The sequence below is a fragment of the Gorilla gorilla genome, chromosome 3 (assembly GCF_029281585.2).
Source record: "Gorilla gorilla gorilla isolate KB3781 chromosome 3, NHGRI_mGorGor1-v2.1_pri, whole genome shotgun sequence".
NCBI classification, from domain to species: Eukaryota; Metazoa; Chordata; class Mammalia; order Primates; family Hominidae; genus Gorilla; species Gorilla gorilla.
In genome coordinates this window covers 71,327,497-71,351,767 of record NC_073227.2, presented here as the reverse complement: position 1 = coordinate 71,351,767, position 24,271 = coordinate 71,327,497, and the positions used below count along the sequence as shown (strand labels likewise).

At 40.9% G+C, this 24,271-nt stretch overlaps 1 long non-coding RNA gene across 1 annotated transcript in view; it reads left to right on the top strand.

The window, feature by feature from the left end:
- Positions 1–24,271, top strand: part of LOC129532913 (uncharacterized) — a 65,886-nt gene that overhangs the window by 25,876 nt on the left and 15,739 nt on the right. The window contains exon 2 of the long non-coding RNA XR_008678846.1: positions 8,984–9,097. This is a non-coding gene — a long non-coding RNA (uncharacterized lncRNA). The remainder of the gene's footprint in view (positions 1–8,983; positions 9,098–24,271) is intronic.

Genomic DNA, 24,271 nt, shown 5'->3' with positions numbered 1-24,271 from the left:
GGTTTAATTGACTCACAGTTCTGCAGGCTGTACAGGTTGGGGAGGCCTTAGGAAACTTCCAATTATGGCGGAAGGTGAAGGAGAACCAGGCACATCTTACATGGCTGGAGTAGGAGGGAGGAGAGATAGGGGGAGATGCCACACACTTTTAAACAACCAGATCTCCTGAGAACTCACTCACTATCATGAGAACAGCAAGGGGGAAATCCACCTCCATGATCCAATCCTCTCCCACCAGGCCCTACCTCCAATATAGGGGGTTATAATTCAAATGAGATTTGGGTGGGGACACAAATCCAAACCATACCAGCCTGTCTGTCCCTTAGAATGTAAGCTTCAAGAGGACAAAGATGTGGCCTGCCTTAGTCACTGCTGTATCCCCAGCTCCTAGAACATTCCTAAACCATCAATATGTATCGAATAAATAAATAATGAACAGTTCATTGGGGACACTAAATTTATATGAAACTTTCCCTTTGGGAACATTTAACTATGTTATTCAATAATATTTAATAACAGCCTATTCCCCAGAGGTATCTACAGAGAATATCTCTATCACAATCATCTTTCTTGAAACAACTTTTTCCATGCATTCATTTCATATAAATGGCTGTTCTCTCTGCACTGAAAGTTGAACAAGACAAATAGAATTCACGTATAAATCTGAATTCTCTTAGCATCGCTGAAACCCAGACGAAAAGCACATGTGTGAAGAAGCTGGTGAGGCTTTCCCTTTCATGGGTCTTCTATGGCATATATTTATCCACCAGTCTCCTGAATGAAAGGCTGCACTTTTTAAATTCCAAACCAAGCACTTCAGAGGAAGAGCGTCCTGCTTTCCTAAATATGCTTAGTGCAAAAGATTGCATTGCAAGGGCCATCTGGGGGCATTTCTACCTGTGGCCAAAATCCAAATGTCTTGAGGTTTTTTTTTTTTCAGATTATTGTTTATATGCTTCAGATTGTTTATATGCTGCATATATGTTTATATGCAGATAAGCATATGAGAGAGAATGAGCTATAATTATTAAATAATGAAAACAATTTTTCCACACAACTTATGAATATCATTCTCATGAAGATTGGCTAATCAAATGTTTCTCCCTGCATTCTATCAAGAATTTAATTAAAAATGGCTTTGATGGTGTGTATCCAAGGGAAACTAATTCCTGCTTTTAACTAAGGAAGAAATGAATACTTAAAGCAGGTTGCTATGATGGACCAGAAGTGCACAAGTAGAGTTTTGTTTTGTTTTGTTTTTGTTTTTGTTTTTGTTTTTTTGAGATGGAGTTTTGCTTTTGTTGCCCAGGCTGGAGTGCAATGGCACAGTCTCGACTCACTGAAACCTCCACCTCCTGGGTTCAAGCGATTCTCTTGCCTCAGCCTTCCAGGTAGCTGAGATTAGAGGTGCCCACCACCATGCCCAGCTAATGTTTTTTGTATTTTTAGTAGAGACAGGGTTTCACTATGTTGGCCAGGCTGGTCTCGAACCCCTGGCCTTAGGTAATCCACCCGCCTCGGCCTCCCAAAGTGCTGGGATTACAGGCATGAGCCACCGCACCCAGCCACAAGTAGGATTTTGACACATTGAACTGGTTTGCATGCCAAATCTAGTCAATGGCTTAAATAAGTTGTTGAGAAAGATGTTTCTTTGGTGCAAAGAATACTGAATAAGAAAAGTGAAAATATTTGATTCAACAAACTTTTTGAGAGTTACCTATCAAATACTCCATGGAAAGCAATACTGCTCAGACCACTACAGTTGCCTTGCATTAAGCATCTCATGATCTCCATTTCAATTATAATACTTCTTCAGATGAATTTTATTCATGTATTTCATTCCATTCTTACCTGATTCCCTATAGTGTCTTTGTATTATTGCCTTGGACTGCAGCTATGCTTTGGTGGCAAGAATGTAGCCTGTGTTCAAGATCAACTTGAACAGGTTAAACTTTTCAATTGGCTGCATAAAGTTTGGCAGGCACTTAATCTGTCTCAGTTTGCTCGGTTTGTTACACCACAAAATGAAGCTAGTGATACCTACCTATTGGGTTGCTATGAGGGGTGAGTGTGACCATATATGGGAGTATTTCTCAACAATCAATGGCATAGGCAAGACCAGAATCAGGGTGAGATGAATGAGAAGCAACATTTAAGAGGACACCAAAAAACTACCATCAGGATAAATATTTTAATAAAATATGTTGCAGAAATCTAAATCAATGGAAAAAATCCATGATGAACAAAATACCAAAAATTCAGGCTCTGGATGTGAGAATATGAGAGATATAACAGTATGTTTGATAGAGGTATAACAGACAAACATTTGACCAGTGGTCTTTCTTGCCACGTCATACGGTTTTAATCCTGTCCTTTACTTCTCAGCAGCTGGCTTCAGAGCAGCCATCAGTGTCTGCCTCCTCACTATCCAGCCAGCTGGGAGCTTTTATCTCCTTGCTATTTGTTTAAATTCTTGCTTTCTCTTCCTTGGAGTACATAGTTGCCTTTCTGACAATTTTCAACTCTTATTCTTCAAGTTCCTTTATTGTCCTGCAAGGGGTGCTCCAGTTCTTTGGAAAAAACTCTCTTTTTAGCTCAGGATTTGGTGCCAAGAGTATTTTAGCCTTGTTTTTTCTGATGTTGGACTCCTGCATCAAATGCTGGCTCTTCCTCAAGATCTCAAGTTCAAGTAATGTTGCAAAAAGTGTGCACTCTCAAGTGAGCTGTTCACACAGAGTTCCATTTACTGGTCCATCTAGGTGACAAGCCAATACATACAACCTACAGATTTCATGGAAACACAAAGGCAACCAATGTCTGATTATCAGTTACATGAAGCAAGTTTAGAAGACTAGGTGATATGTCCCTGAGAGAGAGACTCTTCTATCTGTCACTCAGGGAAGCACTCTCTTCTTCTGTTGCAAGCATGGGGCATTGATTGATTTATTAATTCATTGATTTTTCTTATCATCATCATCAGATCCCTATTTCTACCAATAATTACTACCCTTTACTGGTTATTTACTGTGTGCTAGTTGCTGTGCATACATTGTTTCATTCAATCCTTGTAGCATTCTTTTGGAGTAGGAATTATTAACTTATTTAAGGATGAGGAAACCCAATCTTAGAGATGCTCTTATAGCTATCAATAATAAATTCTCTTATGTATTCACTCTACAAATATTTATAAAGTTCCTTAAATAGTTGAGCTTCTGTGCTAGTATCTTTGAAAACTAAAATAGACTGGCTGAGTGCTATGGTTTGAATGTTTGAGTCGTTCCAAAATTCATGTTGAAACATAATCCCTAATGCAACAGTATTAAGAAATAGGGCATTTAGAAGGTTATTAGGCCATGAGAAATTCACCCCCTTGAATGAATTGGTGCCTTATAAAAGGGCTTGAGTGGGCACAGGCACAGCATTCCTCCCCTGTGGAGGAAGAAGTGTCCAAGGTGCCATCCTGGAAGAAGAGACGGGGACCTCACCAGACACTGAACCTGCTGGTGCCTTGATCTTGGACTTGCCAGCCTACAGAACTGTGAGAAATACATTTCTGTTATCTATAAATTACCCAGTCTAAAATAACATATTTTGTTACAGCAATATATATAGACTAAGAAATTGAGGTAAGCAGAAAAGGGATTTATAAAAGGATATTGAGTAGCTCGCAGAATCCCAGAGAGAAGAAGAGATGCCCACAGAAAAAAGCCTCGAGTCACATCAGAGACCCAATCTGGTGAGGAACTTGTCACCACTGACTCCACTGTCAGGGGTGCTGGAAGATGCTATCAGCACTGCCACCACTAGTCCCCCTGGGACTTGTTCCTGCTGCACTGCCACCGCCAATAGAGAGCCTCTTGGATGTCCTTGCTGCTTTGCAACATTAGTTCTCCATTCAAAACCTAACTTGGGGCATCTTTTGGAAAACTATAAGTCACACATCCAGACCCTAACTACAAGGAAGACTGGGAATATGAGGATCTGGAAGCTTCTACAGAAAGAGGTGATTTGGATCTCCAACAGAGACTCAATTTTTTAAATGCAGGAAGGAACTTCAGGTGCTGGCACATCCAAAAGAATCACAGGTAACTGCTACATTGAGTCCTTGCCCTTCAGGCACTTATAAATGAACAGGGCAGAAGACGCACACCAATGACCACAGTATGTAAGAAATGCCACCAAAGATGAGGACAAAAAAAAAATCCTTCTTGGCAGGAGGTAGAGGATCCATTCTCACTGGAGATAACAGGACAAATTCAAAGAAGGGATCACACTTCTACTGAGTCTTACAAAGTGGTAGAATTTGATAGATTATGATGCTGAGTGGGTCAAATAGGAAAAACAATTCAAAGAACAAGATACCCAAGCAAAAATGTACAAGGTTTATTGGCAAGGATGAGTACTCACATTGTGCTGAGTAGAGCAGAGGGTCTTTGGTGTGATTTAGGTGTGAAATGACCAAGGCTTTTGGCCATGGTGAAGGGGAAGAAGGAATAGACTCAGGGGTAATTATGAGGGAAAGATCAACTGGGCTTACTCCTCCTTCTAGATCTTGTTATGTTTATACTTCCTCATTTGTGTCTATGATTGTTTGAGTAACAACTGTCTCCTCTATCAGATAGGAACCTTCATAAGCAGGGACAGTGCCTGCTATTTCTCCCCATCATACACCTGGTGCTTGCCTAGTAATGGCTGCACTGAAGGAGCTCAGTAGATACTTACTGAAGGGAAGACAGATTGATAAACAAGAAGATTGATATACAGTTAGAGAAAAGGGAGTGAGGAGAGAAGAGATGATTCGAGATCTTTTAGACGTGTTGAATTTGAGATTCAAAGAGATATCTTAGGGGACATTTTTCAAGTGGATCTTTGGGGAAAAAGGGATTTCTAGACTACTATAAAATTGGGTAGGTAAGTCTGTTCTGCATATATGTATAGTGGCTAACACATCTCAAGTATGTGTTTCCATAATGACATATTACATATGCAGTGGAGAAAACTGGCTTTGGGAAAAAAGTGATATTTGAAGATGGTTCTTCATTTCACATTGCTTGTGCCACTACTCGTACATTCCTCTGACTTGTACAAATATTCAACACATACCATGTGATCTAAATAGAGAGACAGATCTCTGAGGAGTTTCGTCAAGCCACCTGTCCTCTCACACTTGCAGTATGAAACTGAGTAAGAGTGAACATCCAATCCACGTTGGGAGAAGAAAATAATTTATGTCAAAGATGCAGTCTCCAGGTTCCCTTGGGTTCACTGTATATTCATAAGGGGGCTCCTCCCTACCCAGTATACACGTGAAAGTGTTCCTTGGTCCTATGCCATAATACATATCAAGAGCTGATTAATTTTTCACAGTAAGCCTTTTAGTGTATATGGTTTTTTTTTTTTTCAGTCTTGCTCTTTGAGGGTCAAGTGACCCAAGAAGGGTCTGGTGGCTAATATAGTGCAGGATTTAAGGAATTACACAAGTGCTGGAATGTTTCCACCAAGCTTCCTTGGTAACAGCGGCCAGGTGATAGGGAACATTTTATAAATTAAGCCACTTTTGCCAGAAAAGGAAGTAGAATGGCCACTTCATTATAGTTAACTGTTTCTCTCCCAATAATAAGAAAAGTGAATGATATATGTCCTCTGTGTCTTGCCCAAACTCAACTAAAAATAATAACTAATTCTGGGTCACACGGATCTCAGAAGAAACTAAATTATCCAGATTAGCAAATATAAACTGTGTTTGAAAAGGAAAAAGACAGGTAGTAGACATTTGTGGCTTTGTGCTTCCCAGAAGCCCTTACTTTGGTAATAGAACCCACGTCTTCCCTGTGACAATTGCACCTTCCTTGTCACAGTTTCTGTGGTTTAATGAAGCATACCCAGACCCCCAGGGTGGGCATGTGGCCCAGGTCTGCCTACAGGGAGCTCTGAGTACCTGGCTAGAGAGGTCAGGTTAGGGATTGGCATAAATCTCACCAAGTTAGTCAGAAAGAATCCTGGGATCTGTAGCTGCCATCATTCCTGAGTAATTTCAGAGACATGTGGGCCCAACCTCATAACACAGTTACATCACAAGGATACCTAGCAGCCCTTTGATCATTAAACACATAGTGACTTTAAACACAAGTGTTAGGGACAAATTTTTGTGTTCTCCTCAAATTCATATGTTGAAATCGTAACCACCAAGCTGATGGTAATAGGAGGTGGGGCCTTTGGGTGGAAGGTGATTAGGACATGAAGGAGGAGCCCTCATGAATGGGATTAGTGCCCTTATGAGAAGAGACCCGAGAACTTGCTTCCTCTCTCTGTTCTCCACCACGTGAGACACAATGAGAAGACAACCACCTACAAATCAGGAAGAAGGCCATCACCAGGAACCAAACAAGCTAGTACCTTGATCTTGGACTTCCCAGCCTCCACAACTATGGGAAATCAATTTCTGTTGTTTAAGCCACTCAATCTATGGTATTCTATTATAGCAAACTTTACCGACTAAGACAATAAGCTTCTTTGTATAATGTATACACAATTGTTTGTGTATTTCTTTCCCCATCACTGAGCTATGGACCCAGGGAACAAAAGCCATATATATATATTTTAATCTCATATTCCCAGAAGACCTAGCACACATGTGCTTCACACATGAAGTCATTGGATACATACATCAAACTGAATCAGCTTCAGCTCTGCCGAGGCATGGGTGATGGATTCCCTAAAGTGGATGGACACAATGGCAAAACACTGTTCAGAGAGGTTCCATGACCTACCCAAGGTTTCACTTAATAGATATATTATGAAGGAGATAACTTTATAAAAACCATTACTTCATTTGCTAAAGCCCTTCATAAGACAACTCCTTCAGAACTAAAAGCAAAATACTTCACTTGCTGAGGAAAAGGTATTTTTCCATTAGTGCATAATAAATGACCATGTTTCCTTCTCTGCTTTGACCACGAGGAAGCTCTGAGGCAAATTTACTGCTCAGTCATTGCAAGTGTGTAAGATCTTTCAGGTTTGCTCATCTCCCTTCCGCACTTGTTCTAATTTCATTTATCTAGTGCTGCTACTTAATTTTAAATTTGTATTTTATTATATGTATTTTCTATATATTCTTTGTAGAACAAGATATGTGATATTAATAGGCCAGTTATGGCTCAACTAATAACATTTTGAAAGTACATGGATACCCGAGATAACAGTGCTGAGTGACTAGAACAAGGGGTTATATGCTTGGTTCTTATAAGGTAGGAGGCTTTGTTTTTCTAAAATGTAACTCCTGCTCTGGAGATGCTACCGGTGGTGAGAGCACTTCCCTGGGCTTCTGCCCTGACCGGTGATGAAATATTTACCCTCAGCAGGTTCTCTCTTCTAGTATAGGGTAGTGTTGCTTACTGTTCAACTCCACTTGGATTAATCAATTAATGTGTGAAATCATTTTGAATATGAAAAGTTCTGGGTCAGGTACACAGCAGTCATTCCTGTCTGAGTTACTATGCTAATCCTTGCCTTTGTGAGAGAGGAGTGTGCTTAAAGTCCTTCTATGAAACCATTCCTCTCAGGAGTCTGTCAAAGTCACTAGAAAAATAGGTAGATCCAGCCATTGGCAAAGAGGGACCCAATCTGGGCATCTGAATATGACTCAGAGAAACCAAACACGAGACATAGAAAGAGGTTGCAGGCAAGAATCTAGGGCTTGCAGGGGCACCAGACCATCAAGACTTCCAGGAGAAATTACGGAAACATCTGCAAGGTTAAGTCAGGAAGTCCAGGGGCTGCTTCCCAGAGAGGGAAGTGCCTTTCTTGGGACTGCTGCCACAGAGCTGAAACGGTGCATAACCTGGGGCCAAGGAGGCTGATTGAAGATGAGGGATTAGACTCCAAGAAGGATCAAGAATCCATCAACTCAACTCCACTCCTTCAGCCACACCGAGGTGAGGACAAGCCTTGGGCTTTGGGACACAGTGAACTCTGCATTAGCCAGGCCAAGAAGTGGCTCCATGTTAATTGCATTACAAGAAAGAATTTATGTTCAGGAAATCTCTTGACCACGTTTGCTTCTGTTCCCTCCCAGCCTTTGCCAACCATGGCACTACAAAGAGCTAATCATCAAAAGATAAAGCAAATAGGTTTCATTGCTGAGTGATAATCAAACAGTTGCCAAAACTTTGCAATCTTAGTGCTTGGAAAATACAAGGTCTACAAAACCTCAGCTGAAGAACAGATAATTAGCCAGAAAAATCTAGGAGGGGCTTGGACTGCTTTGGGCATGAAAGGAATGTCTTTCTTCAACTCCACAGGGATGTGGTGAGGTAGGAGTGGGGTGGGGGCTGGACTATTGGATACTCACTGCAAGTTCTGCCAGCTTGGCAACACATCTCCTGCTTCTCTGGGCTGGCTCACCCAGCACAAATTCAACCCTTTGCTTGTTGCATATCCTTTTACATTTCCCCAGAGGGAGCTCACTCTCAGCCTTCTCACTTAGAATCACCACCCTTGGGACCCCAACACTTTAGATCCGTCCAGCATTGTTCAGCCTGACGGATGACCCAGCCTCCTGGTTTTCTTAAAATAACAAGAGAACATTTGCTCTCTGGAAATACAAGGTCGCATCCAAATTTAAAAAAAAGAAAAATAGGAGAGGAAAGCATTCAAACAAAACTCTTGGAATTGGGCTCCTGTGGTAACATTTGCAATAAAGGAAAACAGGAAAGCAATTGCAATATTAAAAATAGATGATTTCCTGCATGTAAATTCTTTGCTGACCTTGTTGATTGCAGCATGGTCCATGTTTGCTGGCTTGCCACCTTCTGACTTCATGAGAGTTCATACCGAGGGACAGTTCTCAGGGCTCAGAAATCCACCCCTAGTTAAAAAGCATTTGTTTACAAATCTGCCTATTGGCATCAACCCTTTTCTCTTTAATCCTTGATGCTTATCGGAGATTAATTATTTATCCTTTGTTTTATTCCTATGTGTCCAGGAGGAACGTACTGAATATCAAGAATACTTCAGAGGATCCTGGAGCAGAGATGGTACCTCCACATAACACAGTGCACCTTGATGATATTAGCATCCACTGCCAATAAGCATAAAGGTAATCATGGGGAAGGTAATGCATTATCTGGCTGAAAGAGCATTCATCCCTCAATGGATACTTAATCAGCAGCCAGGCACTACTGTATGCTCTGGGGTCACACCCATGCCCTCAGCAACTTTATATTCTAGTTGGGTGAAATAAACAATAAACATAGTAAATAAGTTAGCTAATATGCTATAAGATAGGTATATAAAAAAAGAAAAAGTAAAGTGGAGTAGGGGGATTGGGCAAGTAAGGTATTAAATACAATAGAGAAGGCCTTAGGAAAAAGGTAAAATTTGAGCACAGGTTTACTGTGAAGGGAGTAGCTAGGCAGATATGTTGATAAAGTTTCCAGGCTGGCACAGCAGCCTGAGCAAAGGCCCTGAGGCAGGACCATGATAATTAGTTGACAGCAAGATCTGGTGTCTCTCTCTTTCACTGTCAGGGAGGTCTGAGACAAGGCAGCAGTTAGTTATTCTCTGTGGGTAGCAGAGAGAGTGGCTTTGAAGCAGAAGGAGCAATGATGAAATGGTTTCGTTGATGAAAAAATGGGCAGCTTTTGGAATTGGGGTGAGCCGGAGTGAAAGGAAAGGTTAAAGCCTCAACAAAAGGGAACAGCTTCCACGATTCCACTCTCCGGGTGGAGAATGAGACCTGGAATCCAAAGGGCACACCCAAGACAAATCAGCTGGAGACAAGGGGCCCCATCCCCGTGTTTTGAATCCCCTTGCAGTTACGAGTGTGGCTCAGCACGTTCTGAAGCTCTCCTGGAATCTGGCCTTGGCTCACAGAACTTTCAGACTGAATTGCTCCCTCTTGGCTTTGCTTGTTGCCTAATGCCCTTCTCTTGATCACCTTGGTCCTTGGAGTTCTCTTAACCATTTTCTGTTCAGGGCCACTCTGGAAATTAGATCTACCTAAGTGATGACCAACACCTCACAGAACTGACCCTCCCCCTCCCTCCACTGGGGCTGATGAATTTACTGTAATCATCTGTGAATTCAAACCCCATTGTTAAAGAGGAAGAGGCAGAGTCACATCTACCCCTTCCTCTTGGGGTAGATGCGTTTTTGAGAAAATGCACCTGGTGTTCAGGTGATCTTTCAAAATGCATTTGGCTTTCTCTCTCATAGCCATTAGGGTTCTAGAATAAGAGAGGGTGAGCTAGAAGCTTGTGTATTTACAACCCCCATAGCTTCCCAGTTGATACGGTTTGGCTGTGTTCCCCCCAAATCTCACCTTGAATTGTAGTTCCCATAATCCCCACGTGTTGTGGGAGGGACCCAATGGGAGGTAGTTGAATCATGCTGTTCTGTGACAGTGAGTGAGTTCTCACAAGACCTGATGGTTTTATAAGGGGCTTTTCCCCCCGTAGTTCAGCACTGCTCCTTCCCACCACCTTGTGAAGAAGGTGCCTTACTTCCCCTTCACCTTGTGCCATGATTGTAAGTTTCCTGTGGCCTCCCCCGCCATGCTGAACTGTGAGTCAATTCAGCCTCTTTCCTTTATAAATTACCCAGTCTCGGGCAGTTCTTTATAGCAGTGTGAGAATGGACTAATCCACCAGTGTTCTTGGGAGACAATCAACACTCCCCAGCAGCCTTCCTTCCTCTAGAGCTGTATCTTTCTGAGTCCCCGGTTTGCTTACTGAAGGCATTGACATTTCTCTAAGGGGCCCTGCTTTTTACTGCTTCCAAATGTATACACCTGCTGCCTTGCAATACTCTTCTGGCCCTCTCTTCACCTGGTTAAATCCTATGCTCTCTTCAAGTCCCAGCTTAGTCAGTCCTCCTCAGGGAAAGATTTTTTAATCCCTCAGACTAAATTGGGCCACTGTACTTCCAGAACTTAGCATGGCACCTGGCACATAGTAAGTGCTCAGTAAACATTGATGCTTCATAAATTCATTTGATATACAAATGCATGAGTGAGGGAACAGAAAGAGAAGCTAAAATCAATGTGAGAAACAAAGTTTTTAATTGGAAGATCAAGATAACAAAAGTCCCTATCACAAAGAGAAGGAGAAGAGAATAAAAGACAATGGTACAATCTTTAAGGTCTGATGTGCTTTTGCTTAAGGCAGTATCAGGTCGATCAGGTCAATCACCTGAGAAAGCAATGGGGTTCCAGGGTATTCATCTTGTGGCTTAGTGTCAAGAAGTAATATTGTCAGCCATGTGAGCTGAGACTGCAATGAGCTGGATTTCCCCTGGCAGAAGGGGTAATAGGAGGACACAGCCAGGAAAATCAAGCACATAGTGAACACCCTGCTTGGAGGGGTGAAGAAACTATATTGCAAGAACACAATTTCAAGTTTTTGTTCTGTCTTGATTCATTGCGTATTACTTTGGATAAATCACTTAACTTTTGGAATTGCACTTCCTTTTTAAAAAAATAAAGATAGGGGTCTCCCTGTGATGCCCAGGCTGGTCTTGAACTCCTGGGCTCAAGCTATCCTCCCACCTTGGCCTCCCAAAAGCTGGGATTATAGGCATGAGCCACTGTGCTCAGCCGGAATTTCACTTTCATTGTCCAGAAAAATAAACTGTGGGACTACTATGCGGATATTGGGAGAAACATGAATATTAGCCAAGTTTACGTATGGCCCAAGGTCCAACACAATAGTGGTATTATTCATGATCCCCAATGCTATCCCCAGCTGTTCCCCAGTAAGAGTTTATTAGTCCCACTGCTATTTCCTGATTTGTTTCCATTCAGGAAGCTTTGAACTAATGGTTAGCAGAGGGGCACATTGCAAAAATAAAAATTCTCACTTTTAACTTTTCCATCCCCTTTAATCCCCACTGCCCAGCCTTCCTCTCTCCTCAGCGAGGGCTGGAGCTGTGCCATCCCCGTGATCAATCACACACTGGGGAGCGCCTCGTGGCGGGGTGGAGGCTGTGGGCAGGGGGAGAGCTGGCCCAGCACGTCTGTTGAGTGTGATGTCCTTTCGTGATGCCCTTACAAACAGAAGCGAGGAAACAGGCCGTCATTTATCATGTGGCTTTGTAGTGGACGCTGATAATGCAGAACAGCCAGGCCACTCTTGAGGTCGCTCCATTGAAGTACTTACTGAGTCAGCTGTCGGGAGACAGTCGGAAAGGGAGGTTCTCCATATGACTTGCCCTACTGCCAGGGACCTCCCCGCAGTAACTGCCCACTCCTCGATGGAATGGAGCCTGCCATTTGCCCTCCGGAAGCCACCCAGCCTCCTGGGTTATGTGCATTGACAGTTTTTGGCCTTTAGGGGGAGGTGAAGACCTCTCCCCATTCCAGCCCACTCACCCCACTCACCCCCCAACTCCCCAAGCCAGGCACACTATTGGGCAAGAGGGTGGAGCTTTTTGGTGAGATGGTGGCTGCATGGTCCTTGAACCATTCACTGTTGCAGGCGCCATTCTGTTTAGCCAGACCTAGGTCACTTGCCTGCTCTTGGCTGGGGGTAAGGTAGCTTTAGCCACATCCAAACCGCACAGACATGTTTCCAGAAGTGAGGGAAGGGGAAGTGTGATGGGCACTATAGCGACCACTGGCATGACGTCTTCTATTTCTCTGAATTTCCTCTACCCTTACCAGCACAACATCTAGCACCATGCTTTGGCCCAAAGGAAGGTTCAATCAATGAATTTACTGGCAAGAAAACACTTAAATCCACAAACGAACACATTGTGAAAGCCATGCAAGGGCAGAGCTCCCTGGAAGTACTCTTTTAAAAGGGGCTTTTTCTCCCCCAGGCACTCACCTAAGAAGATGTTGAGCCAAGAGAATGATATTGCTAAAAGGTCAGCCTCTCAACACAGCCACCCTCTCTCCTTTTGACCTTGGCTACTCTTTTCCATGTCATGACGGCCTCCGTGTTGCTAAGTTTGGTCCCATCTGACTTACCCCATCAGCAACATTTGACCCAGTTGATAACTTTCTTCTCCTTGAAACCTTTTCTTCTCTTGGCTTTTAGGACGTCACACTCACTTGGTTTTCCTCCTACCTCCCTGGCCATTCCTTCTCAGCTTCTTCTGCTGGTTGTCCTCATCCTTCCAATCCTTGATTGTTCAGTGCCCATGGATCAGTACTTGGGCCTCCTCATTCCTATGGACACTCATTCCCTGGGTGATCTCATCCAGGTTATGGCTTTCATACCATCCGTGTGCTACAACTCCAACATGTGTGTCTCTAGCCTAAACCCCTTTCCTGAACTCCAGATCTTACATCAACCTTCCTGTCCGAAATGTCTACTGGAATGTCCAATAGACATCTCCAACCAATCTCCTCCAAAACTGAGCCCTTGATAACTCTCCCTCCACTACTACCAAAAAAGAAACTCCTCCCATAATCCTCCCATAATCCAGTCACGCAGGCAAAAATCCATAGTGCTATTCTTGACTTCTCTCTTCCTCTTACACTCCACATCTTATCTATCAGAAAATTCTATAGGCTCTATCTTCAAAAGATATTCAGAATTTAATACCACCTCCATTGCTACCACACTACTTTTAACAAGTATACCTCCTTCCTGACTTTGCTTCCTACCCCACCCTTATCCTCACAGCCCATTCTTAACATGTTAGCCAACTGATCCAATTAAAACATCAGTCAGATCATGTTAATCCTCTGCTCCATAACCACAGTAGCTATAAAAGCTGTGCCCTTGTGCCCTGTGTGGCCTATGTGATCTGCCTCTCACTCACTGTATCCCACTTACTAACACCCTTATTCTCTCTACTCCAGTCTCTTGGCCTCCTTGGTCAGATATTCCCGGCATGCCTCCACCCCAGGGCCTTTGCACTTGCTCTTTCCTCTTCCTGGAGTGCTCTTCCCCTAAATATTCACACAATTCCCTCTCAACTCCTTTAAGTCTTTACTTGAAGGTCACTTTCTTAGAGAAGTTTTTCCTGAAACTACATCTAAATTTCAACATGCCCACCCTTTGTGTCCCTCTTCCCTTCTTATTGTTTTCTTTCCTTTTATCACTATAATTTGCATATTCTTTTAATATTATTATTGAATATAATATTATAGAATATTAATATTCTTTAAGGAATATTTGTTTAATATTTAATATATAATTTATTTAATTGATATTTAATTATATTCTTTTTACCTATTTTATCTTTTTTTCTTTTTGAGACAGGATCTTGCTCTGCCACTCAGTCTGGAGTGCAGTGGTGTGATCATGGCTCACTGCAGCCTCAACCTCCCAGACTCAAGCAACCCTCCCACCTCAGCCTCCTAAGTAGCTGGGAGTAGGTGCACACCACCATGCCTTGCTATACCTACTTTAGCTTGTATATTGCATCTTATCCAACTAGATTATATGCTCCATAAGGACAGGAATATTTTCATATGTTTTGATCATCAAAAGCAAATGTCAAAGTGTTAGAAACTACAATAGCGCTTTCACATATAAAATAAAGCAAACAGTATAGCCTAATTGTACAGCTAAGATCTGAGTCTTTTGAAATCCACACTATTTGGCCTTGACTTCCAACTAAACTCAGTGATCAGGCAGGATGGATTTCCAAGTTTTCAGGCTAATTTTTGATAGAGAGGCAGCCATGAAAATTTTCTACTTATGTCACTTCCTAGCTGAACAGTTTTCAATAGCTTCCCGTTGCCTCCACTGCCTTAAGGAGCGAAGTTTATACCTCCCTCATCCATACCTTTCTCAGGTGGTCTCCTGCATCAGCAATACAAATGTCTTCTCCAGCCAAACTGCCTTATCCACTGTTTCCCCAAATAGCCTTGAGCTTCTCCTTCTCCATATTCTTTCTCATTTCTTTCTTTCTTCTGAAATATCCACCTTTATTTCCTCTATTCCTCCATCCAAGTCCACAATTGTTTTAAAGACATGCTTTCTTCTCCATCTGCTGAAATTTAACCTACTCTTTCAACTTACATGGCACCTCTTTTATAAAGGCTTCCTTGAATTTATCAGATGAAACACTCCCTATCATCTTGTAATTTCATGGTATTTTGCTTCTACCTTTATTCCATCCCATTTCGCAGTACAGTCATGCAGGAGTCCACAGCAGAGATTCTGGAGCCTAAGTTGAATGACTTTGCACAAGTAATGTGGCCTCTCTGTGCTTCTGTTTCTTTCTCTGTAAAATGAGGTTAATAGCAGTTCCTACCATATAGGATTTTATGATGATTAAATGTATTAACATGTAAAACACTTATAACAGCATCTCTCCTCTGAGTGTTTTGATGCTGTTGCTGCTGTTAGCAATTCTTCATTTTCAGTCCGCTTGACTTTGCTGGGTGAAACATCACAGCTGGATTTCTTCCAGTTGCTTAATACATACACTTTAATCTTATTAAATAATGAGCGTATCATTTCCTTTTTCTCAATTTGGAGGTGCAGGTAAATTAAATCCAATGTAAGGAATTATTGATACTATAGACAATTTTATTGATTTTTTTCTGGATTACAAAATGCATAACCACAATGCAAGTGTTACTTGGAATTGAATTGAATTCCCGTGTATTGAATTCAACTTAATCACACATGCTGTGAGGAACAGAAATATGAAGACAAGGCCCTGACCTCATAGAACCACTATCTCTATTCAGCAAGATTAATATATACACAAGTAGCTTTCCAATATCTGCTATATGCTACATATCATATGGTTCTTTTACTTATATCTTAATATTTCAGTTTTTCTCAGTCTTCCAATATCTTTTTATTATTTTGAACCCAGGGTGCATTAGTTCATTTGAACCAGTTTTTTGTTTTAATGTGGGAACACAAGCCATTAGTTGTAGTCTATTATTGTCTACTTAATGAAATTGTTTTTGAAACCCTGCCCATTCACCTTTAACCTTGAGGCCCATGCATAGTTTCCGTATTTATTAAATGATTAACTCACTTACTAGAGGTATTTATGAGTTCTTGGCTCAGCCTGAGCCTGCCAGGCCTGGTCGAGAGACAGGAATAGTTCCAGAATGACCTCCCCAGCCTTCTGCTGAGACCCATCTCTCATCGCCCCCACGTGTCTCCGTTCCTGATCATCCCTACATGCTTTTTTCTTCCACATCCACTTCACTCTCTTCTCCAGGAGGTACAATTGCATCTGGTCCTCATTGTGGTGATAATTTCACTTTGCAGTTATTTTTATAAATGTTTAATCAGGTGTGCAGGCAAAAAGATGAAAAGTGAAAGGTGGCTGTTTCTAAATATTTATTCAGAAAACAAATTCAGCAATATTCAATCTAGCCTCTTCCTCAGGGACACTGGCATTGACATCCTCATAGCAGCAGCCTAAGACCCTCAGTCCTTGAAGGTGAGTCCTGGAACTATAGCCTAATACCCATGAAATTGTTTTTTCACGCCTAATAGTGTCCTCACCCTGCGTGCTGGATAAACAGGCGCTGAAGTGGTTTCTATGCCAGGCTTGTTTTCCTTCTGAAACATGATGCTTAAAGTAACTTCAGAAAATAGAAGGTCAACTCTAAAGACAAAAAAAAAAAAAAAGAATCCATGGTTACATAAAAAAGCCTTTCAGTAAACTAAGATGCTATTCACAGAAGTTGTAAAATAATATTTTACTAGTTCATAATTTTAAGTATTTAGAATAACAGGACTTATGAGGAAAGTGCCTATGAGCATCTAAGGGTAGTACCTTGGGTCATTTTTCTGAAGGTGATTAAGATGAAACAAAGTGTTCTTCATAGTATGATATAGGCCACTTTGAAATATAAAACTGTGAATATTTAACTCTTAAAAGGGACAAAGAAATGTCAGATGATAACATGGATGCTAAAGGTTATGGCAATGGTTCGTTTTCCTAGCAAGCCCACAAAGCTGGCCAAGAGAGAATGGCTTTCACTTTGGAAATACCCTCAAGACGTAAGTTTCACCTTCCAGGTATCTTTAGAATGCAAGATCAGGAATTATGAATGAGCTCTCCCAAATACCCTCAGTGTCATTGGACCTAGGCTAACAACGATGAAGATAAGACCCCACATTGTTTAAGAATCTGGCCTGAAGAAGCTGGATGGAAGACTACAGGAAGCACTAAAATTCATCTTGAGTAGTTTGGAAACTACTTTTCCCATTGCAGCTGTAACCACGTTATGACCACAAGAGTTTTGGTGGACAGAGCCCTACCCTTTATCAGGCATGTGAACATCCCAATAAAATTTCTATACCACTTACAAAAGATAAAGGAATTCACATGGTTTCCCAGACCACGTTCTACTGATAGGATATGAAATTCAGTCAACAATCACAGCAAGTAAATAAAACAGAAATTTGAGATTACAAACCTTAAGGAGATGAATGAGGTAGATGAGGCCCTCCTGGGCAGAAAAAGCAGCAGAAGCAACAGTGATCTTCCGCCATGGTGTTCAGAAAAACAAAGTTGTGTCAGACAAGATTGAATTATCAGCGGATTTGACTGCAGTTTGCAAGCTTACATAAAAAGGAGGAGAGGACCCATCTGTTCTGTTGAACAATGGTTTTCTGAAACTTCGTCAAATTGAAAGGATAATCCAGTTAATTAATCAGACTCTATCAGATACATATCGACTGGAAGCTGAAACCAACACTCGTTAAAATGAGGGTGAGGTTCTTGTACCTCAATGAAAGTTACTACAACTTTTGCCAGAAGGTGTATGAAAACACTCTTTTTAAAAAAAAAAAAAATCACATTACTTTTATTTTAAAATTTTTTTATTTTTAATTTTTGTGGGTACATATTAACTTTTAATTTTTGTGGGTACATATTAATAGTACATATTAATAACCATTTTAACTGAGGTAAGATGATATCTCATTATAGTTTTGATTTGTATTTCTGAAAGTACTCTTTTGTGGAAAAGAAAACAAATGTCTCTGGATGAGATGTTAACTCACTACTTTGCTTTTACTTTAAAGCAAAAAAGTACTAATCAATTAAAAGAAAGAAATCGATCTGCACCAAATATTTGTATCATTTCATCTTCTCAACATGTGAGGTTACAAAAAAGGAAACGGAGGCTCAAAGAAGCAAAGTAGTTTAAGGAGCTTTCCATAGCTAGTAAGTTTCTACCCAGCATTTCAGTTCAGAATTAAAAGTATCCATAGCCCCAGCTATTTCCACAATATGCTGCTGCCATTTGGGGCAACAGTCTCTGTGTGGATGAAAGGAGAGAAAGACCAAGGGAATGCTCTGAAGAGGTAAGTAGGAGGCCTTCCTGTCCTGAATAGTAAGATAATGGCTGAAGATTAAATGGGGAAGCTTTTCTGCATGTGGGTGCTAATGAGATCACATTAATATGTCAGCTTTTGCTGGCTCCAAAGCTCAGCAACTAAACTGCAGAAAACCTACTCCCTCCCCATTCAATATTCTCTTTCCTTTAGAATGTCAGGGAGTCCCTAAGTTTCACACTGCACAGCAGATTAATGTCATCCTTTGGTGACACTGCAGCCACCTGGCAGGTTGGCCCAGCTGCTCCTTCACACCTCTCAGGGCTCTCCCTGTAGCGCTGCCACACCCCAGCTATTTGTTCAAAGCTGAGGATTGATTACCTGAGCTGATTTGCTGTTCCTCTCTACTTCGGTTCCCTTCTCTGAGTTCTGGGCCTATATGTACAAATGTCTTTCACACTTCTCCACGGAATGTCCCAAAGATATCTCAAATACGACACAACCAATAAATAAATACATTATGTTCTCTAAAAATCTTCTCTTCACGTGAGCTGAGTTTTGATAAATAAACGACACCAGTACTCACAGTGACTCAAATCAAAAACCTGGAGTCACATATCTCTGGCTTCTTCAACCCGATACCAAGTCCTATCAATTCTACATTCCTCTCAACTATGATCTCTCTCCTCTCTATTTCCTGAAGGTTGAATGGGTAAACCAAATGCTCTGGGGTTCTATCCGCATTCCCACTCCCTTTTGTCCAAGGCCTTATCATCTTTCTCCTCTTTACTGACTTCCACGTTTCTTACCAGGATCACCTTTCCATAATGTATATTGCACCAAATTACCAGGTTCCCTATGGTACAAAATTCTAATGACCTTGGGTTTGCCATTTATGGCCCTTTAGGATTTGCCCCCTACTCATTTTTCCACCAAAGTTGAATGATTGGCACATTTATACTTTCTTAAATTTACTGACTCCAAAATAGCATGAAGAGATGATGCACACTGGGGCTCAAGATGTAGACAGTGAATAATCGAGTTACGTTATCCAAGAATAATGAAGTTAGATCATAACTTGGTTATCTTAAGAAAGAAACATAGGATGGTTTACTATTTGGAATGAACAACAATATGAGGGACAGAGAATACTGAACACCAGCAACTCTCTAAATTATATCTGTGTTCTGTGTTCCAACAAATGAAAGAACATTGTGTTCTGTGTTCCAACAAATGAAAGAACATTCAAAACAAGCAAGTTTAGGAGGCAAAAAACTTTATTGAGAATGTATGGATTGAATGTACTCCACATAAGAGGCATGGCTAAATGAATGTTCATCAAGGCCTGAGATGTGTGACCCTAAGAAACAAGACTGATGGTTTAATAAAGAACCAACGAAGACCAACAAAAAAGATGAAAATGCTAACACTGAAAGATAAAACACCCGCTGCAGGATGTGGGAGAAATGTCTACTAACTGTAAAGCATGTGGTTTGAGGTGTTCATCTGCAAGGACGTGTATTGAGAAAACAAAATGGTGGTTGGCCTATGCTTTTCTCATGAAGCAGAGCAACTCCAGCAGCCTGAGAGAAGGCAGAAAGACACATAGATTAATTTATCTTGCTCAGAGATACAGAGTCTGTCTAAGAAGAATTGAATATGTGAGTGCTGTCTTTTGAGATGGACATAGAACTCTTTCTTCCCCCACCCCAACCCAAATTTCTAGATTTATTTGGAGACACAACCTCCCTAAAACAGCATCATGGGTGTGTGTGTGTGTGTGTGTGTGTGTGTGTGTGTGTGTGTGTGTGTGTGTAGCAAATGCATTACATAAGGCTGGCTCCTCATAAGTAATAAATAAAATAATAAAGATGTGAGTGGAAAACAAAAGAGTCAATTCTAAGAATTGTGGTCCTTTTAATAATAAGAAGAAGAGGAGTAAGAAAAGAAAACGTTTTTACAGAACTTAATGTGCATTTTATGTATTAATTAGTTCTGAGGACAATCCTATATTAGACTAGCATAAACTATGCCGTAGGAAAAAGAAATTTAAAACTCCAAAATGTCAGTAATTAAGTTAGCACAACACAAGTTTATTTCTTGCTCATGCCAAGTTTGATTTAGGCAAGCAGAGACTCTCTTCTACCTGGTAACTCAAGGATTCAGGCTCTCTGCATCTTGTGATACCACCCAAGTGCTCTGTGGTAGAAGGCAAAGCAGCTCTTAACTGCCTCAGCCTTGCAATGACACATGATACTTCTACCCCCAGTCCACCAGTTAGAACTAGTCAAATGGCCCCAGTCACAGCAAGGGAGGCTGGGAAATGTTGGGAAGCTCATGAATATCTCAATGAGCACTGTCTCCTCCATGTCCCTTGTGAGGAATGTAATAGCATAAGCCCTATGATTTTTACAGATGATGAGAAAGTGGCACAAGGAAAAAATGTATCCAGATTCACACTGCTAGTAAGTGGCAGATCTGATCTTTCAACCAAACAATCTGGTTCTAGGATCCATGCTTTTAAAAATTGTATTGTCTTTCAAAAGCAATAGAATTACCAATGACTTTATTAATGATTTATATTAGAGAAACAATCTATGGACGAAGACAGAAAATCCTCCCTTGGAACCCAGAGCTATGTTACATGAGCACCAGCTGGACGCTGGAAATTAGACAACAAAATACACAATCACTTTTCTGTAGACCTGAGAAGGGATTCAACAAGCAGGCTGGTGGTCAACAAGGGCGACCAATGGAAATCCCTGCATCCTACCTATTGGCAAGCATCTAGTCCAAACATGTCTCTCTTACTGACAGTAAGAGAGTTTAAAAAAAAAAAAAAAATCAGCCTGAGACATACAGGGAAAGTACTGAAAACCCAAGACAAAGGGAATAAGAGATTGCCAAAACAGGAGTCTGTTCTCTAGAACAGGGGTGGGTAAACATTCCCATAAACGTCCATCTGGGAAATATTTTAGGATTTATGGAACCCTACAGTTTCTATCATGACTACCCATCTCTGCAGAACTGCAAGGGAGCATTTCCATAAATGAAAGGGTATGGCTGAGACCCTATGAAACTTTATTTACAAAAACAGATTTGGCCCATGGGCTGTAGTTTGCCAGCCCCTGCTCTAAAAAAAGGAAACTGAGAAGAAATGTAAATGAACAGTAAACATTTGAAAAATATTCTATTTAATAGGAATCCAAGAATTTACAAATCTAAACAGTGATGTGATTGTTGTCAGCAAACAACTGACAAATATTTTTAAGAGTTTATTGTTAGAAGGTTTCTGGGAGATGACTTTATATATTTCTGATAACAATGTGAATAAGTATAGTTTTTCTTGAATTTAATTTGTGGACATAGGTCAAGAATCTTGAAAGTATTATACACCTAAAATGTTTACTTCCAGTATTTAAAAAATAATCAAATAGGAGCTCCAAAACTTTTTTATAAGTATTATTATCCCAGCATTACTTATAAAGTTTTTAAATGAAAAAATAAAACACTAATAATAGAAACATGGTTGAATATAATACAGCATATTATATTCAACCACGTTTCTATTTTTTATTTTTTCTTTTAAAATCTCATTTTGTTTTTTCTTTTAAAATTTCATTTTTGAGAACTATCTAGTGATATGAAAAATAAGATAATGCTAGGTAAAAATAGTACAGAATATTATGTATATATATGCATAATATATTAATATATACTCATATATATGTGCCAATTTCATAACTATGTATGTTAAACTGCATAAGATAAGGACAGAACAGAAATCATAAATAGTAATAATCAGGATGTAGAAATATAGGAGGGTGCATCTTCGTTTTTCTGAGTTATTCACATTTTCTATGAAAACATTTCATAATCAGAAAAAAATGTATACAATGCAAAGTGAAACTCATGAGGTTTTGAGTCAGACCTGATTTGAATTTTAGCTCTGCTGAAATCACCAGTTTGTGATCTTGGGCAAATTATCATATAGCTTTGAACTTCCATTTTCTCATTTAAAAAATACAGATAATAACACCTACTCCACATGATTTTTTTCAATGATTACATGAGTTAATATATATAAAGCCTCTAGTACATATTATGTTCTCAATAAATATCAGTTAATTACACTTTTAGAAAAGCATATGAATTTGGGATTGCACAGAAAAGGCTGAGAGACCAGGAATCTGGGAGTGGGGGTGGTCATGATAAAAGTTGTAAAAATTGAAGAGAGGGACAGCCAAGAGACTTGTTTGTGTCGGATTAGGGTAAGGGGAGATGGAAGGGAAAGACAAAGGAGACAGAGAAAGAAAGCAGGTGGAGAGGAGAGAGAAACTGACTATTGTTTCAGAGACAGAGGTGCTTTTCCCAGTCTAGATCAGGTGACTGTGAAACAGCTTCAGTCAGGAGTTGAGAGGGAGAACTGAGACGCTGGCAGAGGCACTACGGTTCTTTTTCTGAGTAGGGGCTAAAAGAAAAAACTTCTCCTAGAGGGAAACTGGTAAAGAGGCCCTCAGAGATCAGGGTTGAATGCGAAAGGAGGCGCTCAATGCCACATGGAGCTAAGCAAGTGTTTATGCCCGGTTAATAGGTACCCCTTGAAAGGAAGGTCTAGGACCTCACCCTAGACCTGACCACTGTGGGTTTGTTCCCTGGGATTTCCCACATCGCAGCAAAATCTCTCAACAAAGCACAGGGGATGCGAAAACAAACAAACATTTGGGAGGTGGTGGAAGAGGAAGAGACAAGAAGAAAGGAACACCAAAGAGAAGTAGTGAAAAAAGGATTTCGCTCTAACAGTAGGGTCTTCATGGCAGAAGACTCTTCCTCGTTCCTGTGCAGGTCACTAGGGAATCCTCTGTAGATAACAGAGCCCCTTATATGACACCAGTGGCACCCATCGCAGTTGAGCAAACAGCTTCTCAAATATCCCTTGCTCCTTCTCCCCTCCCAGCTCACACCAGGTGTATCCTCACAGCAGGTACAGTTTTCAAATGCGTCTTATCTTGTCTCTTTCCCACTCTCCTGCTCCTACCTAAACACAGTACATGCATGCACACACATGTCTGCTCTTTCTGGCTACCTCCTTATATACACCTTTACTTCTCAGCACTCATGTCCCTTTCTCTGACCTCCCAGAAGAGTCACCCACTGCTCTACAGTGACACTGTCTGTACATTTGTCTCTCCCATCCATTCGATTGTGGTGAACTCCTTGAGGACAGAGACCATGTCTCATGGGCCATTGTTGCTTAGGCTCCTAGTGCAGCATCTAGCATATAATCTAGCTGGCCTCTTATGGTCATTTTTTAGCACGCCTCTGTCACCACCATGGCACTCAACATAGCTCTTTTTGGTGCCTTAGGCCCCATCTTCTGACCCACAAGGCAAAATGACCTCAGAAATCATAGAGTGAGAAGAAAGAGAAGCTGCAGGCAGCAGAGACCTGGTACACAATGAGGAATTGTGGACTCGAGCTGTGGCAACAGAGAGGACCAGGGCTGCAAAACAATTGCATAACTCCAACCTGTCTCATGTTCTTCCAGTTCTCCCCTTGGTTTCACATTTTCTGCAATATTGCAACATGTCTACCAAATACTGGGCCAAAATGAGTATAGGAAATCAGTCTGCCAGTCTCCAACTTGGCTGGTGGTTCTTGCTCTCCATACAATTTTGAACCTAAATCTGTAGCCCATATTTCTTGGCAATAAGTCAGCAAGCTATTCTTGGCAGAACTAAGGATGTGATCTTGTCAATAAGGCAATCAGAACTACTATCTATTGAGCATGTATATAGTAGGTGTTTTACATACATCAGTTTCCTTAGTCCTCACAACAAACCTTTGAGGTGAACAACACTGTCTCAATTTTGCAGTTGAAAAATCAATGGAGTTTGAATAACTTGCCCAATGTCACACAATTAAAAGTGTTACAGTCAGGATTTGAAATAAGTATTTCTATATTATTTAAACTCTACTGCCAAGAACCAGGGATATAAGGAATTTACTAGAGATTGCTCTGAAAGCCAAATGCTTAGTTAGGAAACCTGACCTCAAAT